This window comes from Muscardinus avellanarius, assembly GCF_963383645.1.
Source record: "Muscardinus avellanarius genome assembly, chromosome: 11".
Lineage (NCBI taxonomy): Eukaryota > Metazoa > Chordata > Mammalia > Rodentia > Gliridae > Muscardinus > Muscardinus avellanarius.
The window spans coordinates 10,974,262-10,986,766 of NC_137797.1; positions in this window are offsets into that span (position 1 = coordinate 10,974,262).

Genomic DNA, 12,505 nt, shown 5'->3' on the forward strand with positions numbered 1-12,505 from the left:
GGCCGGCTCGCGGGGCTCGGCGCGGCTTCCGGCGATGGGCGCCGCCCGGGCCCTCCCCGCCGCCCGCCCGCCGCCTGCCCCGACCTGCAGGGCCGCCGGCTCACCGCGGCCGCCCCGCCCCCAGCCGCCGCCCCGCGCCCCTTAGCCCCTCCCCCGGGCCCGCCGCCCGCCCCGACCTGAAACTTGGCGGAGGGGGTCCCCCGCGGGTCCCAAGGCCCGTCCCCCGCCCAGACGGCTGCCGCCTTTCTGCACCCGGTCCAGCCCCGCGGACCACCAGCCACCTCCCTCCCCCGCCCCCCGCCCCCGGCGCCCCCCATCCAGGTGTCCCTGCAGAGGAGGCCGAGCCCCGCGGCCGGGGCCGCACGGGGCCGCTGTCAGCCCGGGGTCTCCCTCCCGCACCCCTCGGGGCCCCAGCTGGGAGGGAGTGGGTGACAGCTGGCTCCGCTGGAGGGGCCTGCGGGAGGCAGCAGTTCACGGCTGACTTTGGAATCTCCCCAGTCCCTTTGTGCATCTGCAAGCTTCTGGGACACCCCCCCAGACCCCTCCCCAGAGTCCCCTGCTGACTGCAGGCAGATGAATCAGCCCTCTCTGCTGTGACCTCACACAGACTGGTGCAATAGCCAGATGAAGTGGGTCTGTGCGCCACCCCAGAGAAGGGTCTTAGTCATCCGGAACGTGGTTTTGGAGTGCTATCAACCCAGACGCGGATCCTAGTTTTCCCGCACCCCACCATGTAATCTTTAGCCTCCCTGAACCTCGGGGTTTTTTTCCCCGTCTTTTTTTCTTTTTTAGTGTCATTGGGGATTGAACCCAAGGCATTCTGTCTCAGAGCTATACCCCCAGACCAATTTTATTTTTTATTTTGAAACAGGGTCTCACCAAGTTGATAGGCCTTGGCAATCCTCCTATCTCAGCCTTCCAAGTACTGGGATTATAGGCATGTGTCACCATGCCCGATTCTGAATCTCAGTTTCTACATTTCCTGAAAACAGGGATAATTTCTGCGTTACGAGGTGGCTGAGGGGGTGCATGCTTGTAATCCCAGCACTTGGGAGGCTGAGACAGGAGGATCGTACAGGTTCAAGCCAGCCTCAGCTACTTAGTGAGGCTCTCAGCAACTTAGTGAGACCCTGTTTCCAAATAAAGTATAAAAATAGGTCTGGAGCCGGGCGTGGTGGCACATGCTTGTAATCCCAGCATTTGGGAGGCTGAGACCAGAGGATCGCGGTTTGCGGACAGCCTCAGCTACTCAATGAGGCCCTCGGCAACTTAGTGAGACCCTGTTTCAAAATAAATAATAAAAAATAGGGCAGGGGGTATAGTGCGGAGGTCAAATGCCCCTGGGTTCCACCCATTCCTTAAAAAAAAGAAAAAAGAATAACAAAAATAGGGCAGGGGGTATAGTGCGGAGGTCAAATGCCCCTGGGTTCCATCCTCAGTACCGAAAAAAAAAAAAAAAGTGCACAAAGCTGGAAGGCCACTATTTTGCCAGAATATGGACTATCCGTCCACTGAGTAAGAGGCTGCCCAGACCCAAACTCCCCACCCACCATCACTTCCTCACTACCCTGCACAACCATCTCCTGTCCTATCCTCTGTAGAAATAAATTCCAGGGGGGCTTGGGATATCACTCAGTGATAGACTGATCCCATTAAATTGTGAACTTGGCTGGATATGGTGAAGCACATCTGTAATCCTAATACTTGGGAGGCTGAAGCAGGAGGAACACTGGTTTGAGGACAGCCTCAGCAAGCAGTGAGATTCTCATCAACCTAGCAAGATCCTGTTTCAAAATGACAAATAGGGCTGGGGTACAGCTCGGTTGTAGAATGTGCCTGGGTTTGATCCCCAGCACCACAAAAAATAAAAATAAATCACGAACGTGGCCAGGAATGGTGGCACAGGCCTGTAATCCCAATATTTGGAAGGCAGAGACAGGAGGAATACAGGTTCAAAGACAGATAGTTTTAAGACTCATCAACCTAGCAAGACCCTGGTTCATAAGAGAGGGCTAGGGGTATAGCTCAGAGGTAGAGCCCCCTGAATTCAATATCCAGTACATACACGAAAAACAATTAAAAACATTCAATCATGAACTTGGATACCAACAAGCATCTTGGCCCTCAAAAACTACCCAGGACTCTCATGACAACCTAGGAGGGGCTGGAGATGTAGCTCAGTCAGAGCACTTGCTTGGTACACGCAAGGCCCTGGGTTCAAGCCCCAACTGATAAATAAGCCAGGTGTGGTGGTGCATGCTTGTAATCCCAGCACTTGGAGGCTAAGACAGATGGATCGCTGGTTCATGGCCAGCCTCAGCTGCACAGTGAGGTTCTCACAACTTAGTGAGAACCTTTTTCAAAATAAAGAATAAAAATAGAACTGGATGTGTAGCTCAGCGTTAGAATGCCCCTGGGTTCCATCCCTATTACAGGAGAGAAAAAAAAAAAAAAAAAAGCCAGTCTTGGCAATTTAGGGAGCTCTCAGCAATTCGGTAAGCCTGTTTCCAAATAAGAAAAAAAATCAGGCTGGCCCTGTATCTTAGAGGGAAAATACCTCTGGATTCAATCCCCAGTACCAATATAAATATATATATTTTGATATATCTATATATATATCTCAGAAGGGATATGCTCCAGCCCCAAGGAGCTCCCCTATCTCTGAAGAGCAAGCCCCATCTGAGCTTGATCCCTCCCTTTACCATAATAACAGCTCACACTGCACCCTCTGGGCGCCTTAGCCCACGTGGCCTTTATAAACTCGTCTGAGTCAAGGGGCTCACGACGCTCTGAAGGGAGGATCCGCGTCACCACGGCTCTGTGACCACAGGCCAGACAACGCACCCCAGCAAACCCCAATTTCCTACTGTGTAGGATGAGGATTAATAGTCTTTGCTCGGCCTGAGTCCGGGGGCTGTAAGTAAACAGGTGAGATAATGGTGTGAGGCTGCTGCGCAGACTGGGCATCGAGGGCGAGGTGAAGGGCGGGCCGGTGTTCACAGCCGAGGTCAGTAGCCACAGACAGGCGAGGGAGGCCGCTGGCCCCAAGTCATGCTATCATTTCAGGATTAGAACTCGGGGACTTAGGCCCTTAATTCCATGCTTTTCTGCTTTATTTTTAACTACCTACCAGTTAAGTAGGGCTGGGGTGTAGCACAGTGGGAGAGAGCGCTAGCCTTGCAGGTGGCACCTGTGAGGTCCTGGGTCCCACCTCCACACAGAACAAGACAGTGGCGCTGTGGGGAGTGATGGGGACAGGCAGGGTGGCAGGGAAGCCCTTGCTCGATGAATGGTCCCTACTTGCCGAGGAAGCGAGTTGAACGCCAGCCAGGGAGAGGGGTCAGGACGAGGCAGCATCGGCTCCTTTCTGCTTTCTTCAGCAGGAGAGACCTGCTTCCCCAGGTGTGGGGCAGCACCCTGGCAGGGATGGGCTGACTTACCTGGCGAGGGAGACAGCTCTATCTAGCATGAAAAGGGCAGGGGCAAAAAGGCAGGGGCAGCAGGTGGGGCTCAGGGGCTGTGTGTTTATTCCACTTATCATCCCTCCAGGAAACGTGCTTTGAAGGAGGGAGGCAGAGGCTCAAGGGGAAAAGAACCCAATCAGGTGTGCTGGCACACACCTGCAACCCCAGCGCTTGGGAGGCTGATAGAGGAGGATCGCAGGTTCAAGGACAGCCTCAGCAACCTTGTGAGGACCTTTGCAACTTAGCAAGACCCTGTTTCAAAATAAAAAATTAAAAAATAGCTGAGCGTGGTGGCACACAATTGTAATCCCAGCATTCGGGACGCTGAGACAGGAGATTGCGGTTTGAGGCCAGCCTCAGCTACTTAGTGAGGCCCTTTGCAATTCGGTGAGACCCTGATTCAAAATAAAGAATAAAAAAAGAAAATAGGTTTGGGATGTAGCTCAGAGGTAGAATGGCCCTGGGTTCCATCCCCAGTACCACAATAAATAAATAAATAAATAAATAAATAAATAGGGTTAGGAGAGTCGTGCAGAGGTAGAATGCCCCTGGGTTCAGTCCCTAGTACCCCCCACACAGAAAGGAATGACCGAAGAGGGGAGCCAAAGAGGGTTTAGGGACAAAGAATACCAGCACTGCCACCCAGGAGCCTCTGGCCTTGATGCTGGCCACCCGCTCAGAGGCTGGCGGTGCCCTTAGCTCAGAGCCGAGGTGGGTGTGTGGCCCTCTGCTTGCCGTGACTTGCTGGAAGTCACCTGCCCCAGGTTCAGTGTCAGCATCTACAGAAGGCAAGGATTTGCCCGCCTGTGATGCAGCAGGCCCTTCCCAGGAACCTGCCTTACAGGAGTGCTATCCCAGAGGCCCTGAGACGTGCACAGAAATGCTTATATTTGGGCTGGGGATGCAGCTCAGTGGGAGAGCACTCCTGAGTTCAATCCCCAGGAGTGGAGGGAAAAATTAACAGCTATATTGAGATTTAATTCACCTGCCACAACATTCATGTTTTGTTTTGTTGTGTTGTATATGTACTGGGAATCGAACCTCAAACCCAGGGGCATTCTACCACTGAACTATACCCTAAGCCCGATTTTTTTTTTTTTTTTTTTTTGGTGGTACTGGGGTTCCTGGAAGCCCTTCTACCTCCGGGCTACACTCCCAGACCTATTTTATATTTTGAAACAGGGTCTCGTAAGCCAGCGCGACTGGCTTCGAACCTGCGCGATCCTCCTGTCTCCGCCTCCCAAGCGTGGGGATTACAAGCGTGCGCCACCACACCCGGCCCTAAGCCCGATTTGATCATGTATTTCTTTATTTATGTATTGTGGTACTGGGAATAGAACCCAGGGACATTGAACCTCTGAGCTGTACCCTCAGTCCTATTTTATTCTTTTATTTGGAATCAGGTCTCACTAAGTTGCAGAGGCTGGCTACAAACCTGTGATCCATCTGCCTCAGTCTCTCAAGTGCTGAGATTACAAGCATATGCCACCACATCTGGCTATTTTTTATTTTCTTATTTGTATTTTTTGTGGTAGTAGGAATTGAACCCAGAGGCATTATACCTTTTAAGATATAGCTCCAGTCCTTTTTTTAAAATTAAAAAACGTTTTTTGGTACTAGGAATTGAACCCAGAGGCATTCGACCTCCGAGCTACATTCCCAGACCAACTTTATTTCTTATTTGGAAACAAGGTCTCACTAGGATCCTGAGAGCCTCACTAATTGCTGAGGCTGGCCCTGAGCCTAAGATCCTTCAGTCTCAGCCTCCCAAGTACTAGGATCACAAGCATGCACCACCATGCCTGGTCCCAATTTTTTTTTTTTTTTTTTTTTGGTGGGTCTGAGGATGGAACCCAGGAGCATTCGACCTCCAACCTACACCTCCTGCCCTATTTTTTATTCTTGATTTTGAAACCGGGATCCACTGAGTTGTAGAGGGCCTCACTAAGTAGCTGAGGCTGTCCAGGAACTGCGATCCTCCAGTCTCAGCCTCCCAAATGCTGGGATTACAAGCGTGCACCACCACGCCCGGCTAATTTTTTGTTTTGAAATCAGTTCTCACTAGGTTGCTGAGATCCTCACAGAGTTGCTGAGGCTGGTCTTGTACCTGCGATCCTCCTGCCTCAGCCTCCCAAGAACTAGGATTACGGGCGTGCACCGCCACGCCTCACATATTCATGTTTTTAAAGTGTACAGTTCGGTTGTTTTTCATGTCCTCAGAGTTGTGCAACTGTTACTGCTATTTCATTTTAGAGCATTTTCGCCAGCCTGGAGACGATGTCCCCATTTGTAAGCACTCCCAACTTCCCCACCATCCCACCTCCTCCCCCAGCGCCTGGCATCCACTAATCTACTCTCTGTCTCATGGATTTGCCTATTTTGAACACTTCATATAAATGGAATCCTACATACAATATGTGGTCTTTGTGTCTGGCTTTTTCACTTAGCATAATTGGCTAGTGTAACTCTTGTTTTTAGCAATCCTATTTCTTAGTGTGGTAAAATATACATACCGTACAATTTGCCGTGTGAGCCACGCTCTAGCACGTAGCTCTAGCAGCAAAGACATCCACACTGTAGCTGTCACTACCTTCCATCTCCACGACTCTGTCATCTTTCCCAGCTGAGACTACACACCTACTAAACAGTGACTTCCCGCTCCTCTCCCCCCGAGACCCTCCATTCTTCTTTGTCTCTTTGAATTAGACTGCTCAAATAAACAGCAAACAAGAAAAAAGAAATCACTATGACACTACAGAAAATCAACAACCTAGTGAGACCCTGTTTCAAAAACAGGGTAGAAGCCAGGCGTCGTGGCGCACGCTTGTAATCCTAGCACTCAGAGGCTGAGACAGGAGGATCGGGGTTCATGGCCAGCCTCAGCTACTTAGTGGGGCCCTCCACAACTTAGTGAGACCCTGCTTCAAAATAAAGAATAAGCCGGGCGTGGTGGCGCACGCTTGTAATCCCAGTGCTTGGGAGGCCGAGACAGGAGGATCGTGCAGGTTCAAAGTCAGTTTCAGCTACTGAGTGAGGCTCTCAGCAACTTAGTGAGACCCTGTTTTCAAATAAAAGGCATAAAATAGGTCTGGGAGTATAGCCCGGAGGTAGAAAAGGCCGTGGGTTTCACCTCCCATACCACCAAAAAAAAAAAGAATAAAAAATCGGACTAGGCGTGTAGCTCAGAAGTAGAATGCCCCTGGGTTCAATCCATAGTACCACAAAACAAAACAAAACAAAACAAAACAAAAACACAAGGTAGAGCCGGGTATGGTGGCTCGCGCTTGTAATCCCAGCATTTGGGATGCTGAGACAGGAGGATCATGGACTCTTCAGCTACTTAGTCTGAGGCCCTTTCCAATTCAGTGAGACTCTTTCAAATTAAGAAAAAAAAAAAATAGGGTGAGGGTGTAGCTCAGAGGTAGAATGCCCCTGGGTTCCATCCCCAATACCACACACACAAAAAGAAAAAAAAAAGCATTTAAAATTTTTCATACCACCAGGCATGGTGGCACACACTTGTAATCCAGTACTTGAGAGGCTGTGACAGGAGGATCGCAGCTTTATGGCCAGCCTTGGCAAATTAGTGAAGCTCTCCAAAATTCAGTGAGACCCTGTTTCAAGAATTAAAAAAAAAAAAAAAGGTAAACTGGGCGTGGTGGCACACGCTTGTAATCTCGTGCTTGGGAGGCTGAGACAGGAGGATTGCGCTGGTTCGAAGCCAGCTGCGCTGGTTTAAGAGACCCTGTTTCCAAATAAAATATAAAACAGGCCTGGGAGTGTAGCCTGGAGGTAGAAGAGTTCCATCCCCAGTACCACCAAAAAAAAAAGTAAAACAGGGCTGGGCTGGGAGTGTAGTTGAGGTAGAATGGCCCTGGGTTCAATCCCCAGTACCATAAAATACTACTACTACTACTACTACTACTACTACTACTACTGATGATGATAATAATAATGCCATTATAACATTGTTTACAGTTTGATATCATTGGAAATATATCAAGCTCTAACTTTACTTTATTTTTGGATCTAGGGATTGATCCCAGGGGCACTATGCCACTGGACTATATCCCCAGCCTTTTTTATTTTATTTAATTGATTTTTATATGATACTGAAATTGAATCCAGGGGCATTCTACAACTGAGCTACACCCTCAATCCTATTTTATTTTGATTTTGAAACAGGGTCTCACTAAATTGCTGAAGTTAGCCTTGAATATTATGATCCTCCTGTCTCAGCCTCCCAAGTACTGGGATTATAGGTGTGTGCCATTACACCCAGCTCTAATTTTACTTTTATTATTATTAGTTTGTTCCTGCTAAGCAAGCTCTCTACCACTGAGTTACAATCCCAGCTCTAAACTAATTTAAAATGAAACCTAACTGGGCGTGGTGGGCACGCTTGTAATCCCCGCGCTTGGGAGGCGGAGACAGGAGGATCGCGCAGGTTCGAAGCCAGCCGCGCTGGTTTAAGAGACCCTGTTTCCAAATAAAAATATAAAATAGGTCTGAGAATGTAGCCCAGAGGTAGAGGGTTTCCAGGAACCCCAGTACCACCACCAAAAAAAAAAAAAAAGAAGAAACCTAGCAGTAAGGCCCTGCATTCAATCTCATAGTGAAAAAATAAAATAAAAAGCCCAATTTATAAGCCACATACACGCTTGTAATCCCAGTATTCGGGAGTCTGAGACAGGAGGCTAGCAGGTTTTGCAATTTAGTGAGGCTCTCTGCAAATTAGTAAGGCTCTGTTTCGAATAAAAAAATCACAAGGGCTGCTGGGGGTGTAACTAGAGGTAGAATGTCCCTGGGTTCAATCCCAGTACCACAAAGAGAAAAAAGAAGTCTGACTTCCAAAACCAGTCCCAAGTGAGCAAGGAAAAAATTCGCCCACTCAGCACTAGAGCCACAGCAGAGATCACTGGAAAGATGAGAAATCTGGGTAACTCCGAGAGAGAAGCAAGGACAACTTTTACACTGAAAATAATAAAATAATAATAATCATCAGCAGCAGCAGGATGGGACTGCAACCTAACTATCCCCAGGCTGCACGGACTGGAGCCCACACTGTCACCTTGGAACCCAGCACTGCCCTCTTCTGAGGGTCTGACGGTCAGACTCCAAGGGTCTTAGTTCAGGATTCTGCAAGTTCCATGGCTGTGCCCCAGGAATCAGGCCCTGCCCAGGCTCTGCTGACCAGTGGACAATAGGCGCTTTGTGGGGCCGCAGAAGCAGGGCTGGTGGCCGTGGGAGGCTTCGTGGCAGCTGCTCTCCACGGTCCTCGCAGGGCCCCGGGCAGCCCCGGGAGCAGGCCGGGACAGCACCCTGAGCCCGGGCCACCCACCCACATGAGGCCTGGGTCCCTGGAATCCCAGCTATGTCTGAGGATAGACAGCTATTCTAAGCCTCCCTCCTCAGACCATCCTGCCCCTACAAGTATACATTCTAGAAAATCCGCCTGGGACTGGGCAAGTGGGCGTGTTGCCTTCCCAACCCAACCATCCTCGACTCCGCCCTCCAGAACCCTCAACTCCGCCCTCCAGAATCCAGAGGTCCTGTGCTGCCTGTCCCTGGGGGGAGGATGCTGGCCAATCCGTGAAATGCTCAGACTTTGAATCTCAGGAGGGGTGCAGGTCAAGAAGCTACTGAATTGTCAGACTTGGCAAATTTCCTAATCTAAGCCAGGTGTGGAGGTGCACACCTATAATCCCAGGATTTGGGAGGTTGAAGCAGGAACATTGCAGGTTTGCGGCCAGCCACAGCAATTTAGTGAGACTGTCGGTGACTTAGTGAGACCCTGTTTCAAAATTAAAAAAATAAAATAAAATAGGGCTGGGGCTAAAACTTGGGGTAGTGTTCCGGGTTCAATACTCTTCAACTGCCTGTCACTGCTCTTGCAAACCCTACACAGGCTCTAAGACCTGGCTTGACACCACCAACCCCAGTGGCCTTCCTTCCCTGACCAGCTCCAGGTCTTCTCCCCTGGGAATCCTGCTCTAACGATGGCCGGCCTCGCCTGTAATGCCAGCTAATGGGAGGCTGAGACGGAGGGATCACAAATTCGAGGCCACCCTGGGCAACTCAGGAAAACCCTGTCTTATAATTTAAAAAACCCAGAAAGGTCTGGGGATAGCTCAGTGGTAGAGTAGAGCACTCCTGGCTTCAGCCCCCAGTACAAGGAAAAAACAAATCTCTGGATCCTGAAGGGGGGGGGGGGTCTGTGCTGAGTGCAAGAGGAAGGCCCACAGAGGAAGGCCCACAGGCCTGCTGCTGAGAGACTGGCGGCCAGAGTGGAACAGACCTGGAGACAGCCCCAAGCAGCTGGAGATTTGGGCAAATGCAGCAGGTCTTCCAGAAGGGCTGCTCTGCTCCTGCCAGGGCTGCGGACCACCCCGGGAGACTGCATGGAGGAGGTATTCGCACAGACGCCCCTGTTGTCTGGCAGAGTCTGCACAGGAATCTCTGCCATGGGAGGATGAGATACCGAACGACAGATAGCTGAGTTTTCCTGGAGTCAACCCTACTCCAGTGTGTGTGTAGCTGGTGAAAACATGAATATTACCTTGTGGATCCTTTTAACAACTCTGAACTACGCTCAATCATATTATACTCATTTGCTCATAAGGACGAGGCTCGGAGGTTAAACAGCCTCCTGGAAGTGCAGTCAGGACTCAGCCTAGGTCTGATCCAGAGAACTTCACTACCCGGTTATATTCCCGACGAGTCCAGTTCCCTGCCCCAGGCTTGGTTGTCACTGTAACTCCATCTTTAGCTTCCAGAGAGTTGGAAGTAGGAGCCTTCCCGGGAATCACAGCTCCATTGACCCATGATGCCACAGGCCAGTCCTGGATAGGCTGGATAGGCGGCCCCTGAGCCTCCAGCCTGGGCCACGCCATCTCCCTCCAACGGTGATACATATTAGTACTAGGATTTTTCCAGCAAGCCAGCAGGGTTGATTTTGGGGTGCTAATGTAGTATTCAGGGTCCTGAGAGTTGGGCTTCTGTTGCTCTGTAGGAGCTTAGGGGCAGAAATATGGCAGGAGGTGAGGGGCCCTGAGGACCTGGCTTAGGGTGGGCCTGCACGGCAAGCCCCTGCTTAGCTTTGGCTGTACTTGAGGGCAAGGCAGGTTCCAGGCTGCTAGGGCCCCTCCTCCCTTTCAGTATCAACCTGGGCCCTCTGTAAATCAAAGGAAGGCGGATGGTCCTAAGCCTCCGGACACCACCTCTCAGAGGACTGGCAAGGAGGCTGCCACACATCGGAAAGGCCTGTTTACTTCCCAGGCACTCTGCTGTCCTGAGCCAGAGGCTCTTCCTGCCAGAAACAGAAAATGAGACTTCTGTCACGCTCTGGGAGTTGCTTTTCCTGCTAAGTAGAACAGAGGTCAGACGAGGTGTGCCTCATCGCCAGGTGACACCACGCGCAGCCCTGTGCTATGGCGAACAGCACTACAGCCCCTCAGGATCCCCATTGGGGGGGGTGCATACTTGTTTTTTGTTTTGGTGTGGTGCTGGGATTGAACCTGTGGGTTCAATTCCAGGGGCATTCTATCTCGACTACACCCCCACTTATTTTTATTTTTTTGCTTTATTATGATTATGATGATGATGATGATGATGATGATACTGAGGATGGAACACAGGGGCCTTCTACCTCCGGGCTACACTCCCAGACCTATTTTATATTTTATTTGGAAACAGGGTCTCTTAAGCCAGCTGAGGCTGTCTTCGAACCTGCGTGATCCTCCTGTCTCAGCCTCCCAAGTGCGGGGATTACAAGCGTGCGCCACCACACCCGGCTATTATTATTTTTGCAGCACTATGGACTGAACCCAGGGGAATTCTACTTCTGAGTTACACCCCAGCCCTATTTTTTATTCTTTATTTTGAAATAGGGTCTCAGTTGCAGAGGGCCTCTGCAATCTAAGCTACTAAGTAGCTGAGGCCCTGCCAAAAACCTGTAATCCTTCTGTCTGACACCTGCCCAAGCTATATACTCCCAGACCTATTTTATATTTTCTTTGGAAACAGGGTTTCACTAAGTTGCTGAGAGCCTCACTAAGTAGCTAAAGCTGGCTTTGAACCTGTGCAATCCTCTTGTCTCAGCCTCCCAAGCGCTGGGATTACAAGCGTGCGCCACCACGCCTGGCTTTTTCTTGCTTTTGAAACAAGGTCTTGCTAGATTGCTGAGAGTCTTACTAAGAAATTGAGGCTGAGCCAGGCATGGTGATGCATGCTTATGCTAGCATTCGGGAGGCTGAGATAGCAGGATTGCGGTTTACAGCCAGCCTCAGCTACTTAGTGAGGCCCTTTGCAATTCCGTGAGACCCTGTTTTATTTATTTTTTTGCGGGTCTGGGGATGGAACCCAGGGGCAATTTGACCTCCGAGCTACACCCCCTGCCCAATTTCTTATTCTTTATTTTGAAACTGGGTCTCACTGAGTTGCAGAAGGCCTAAGTAGCTGAGGCTGTCCGCGAACTGCGATCCTCTAGGTCTCAGCCTCCTGAATGCTGGGATTACAAGCGTGCGCCACCACGCCCGGCAAGACCCTGTTTTAAAAAAATAAAGAATAAGCCGGACATGGTGGCACATCCTTATAATGCCAGCATTTGGAAGGATGAGACAGGAGGATCCAGGTTCACAGCCAGCCTCAGCTACTGAGTGAGGCCTTTTACAACTCAGTGAGCCCCTGTTTCAAAATAAAGACTAAAATATATGTATAGGGTTCAGGGTGTAGCTCGGAAGTAGAATGTTCCTGTGTTCCATCCCCAGTACAGCAAAGAAAAAAAAAAAAAAAAAAATATATATATATATGAATAAACACCAATGTGGTGGTGCATGCTTGTAATCCCAGCATTTGGGAGGCTGACACTGGAGGATTGCAGTTCACGGACAGCCTCAGCTACTTAGTGAGGCCCTCTGCAACTCAGTGAGACCCGGTTTCAAAAATAAAAAGAATAGCCGGGCATGGTGGCGCACGCTTGTAATCCCAGCATTCGGGAGGCTGAGACTGAAGGATCGCGGTTTGCGGACAGCTTCAGCTAC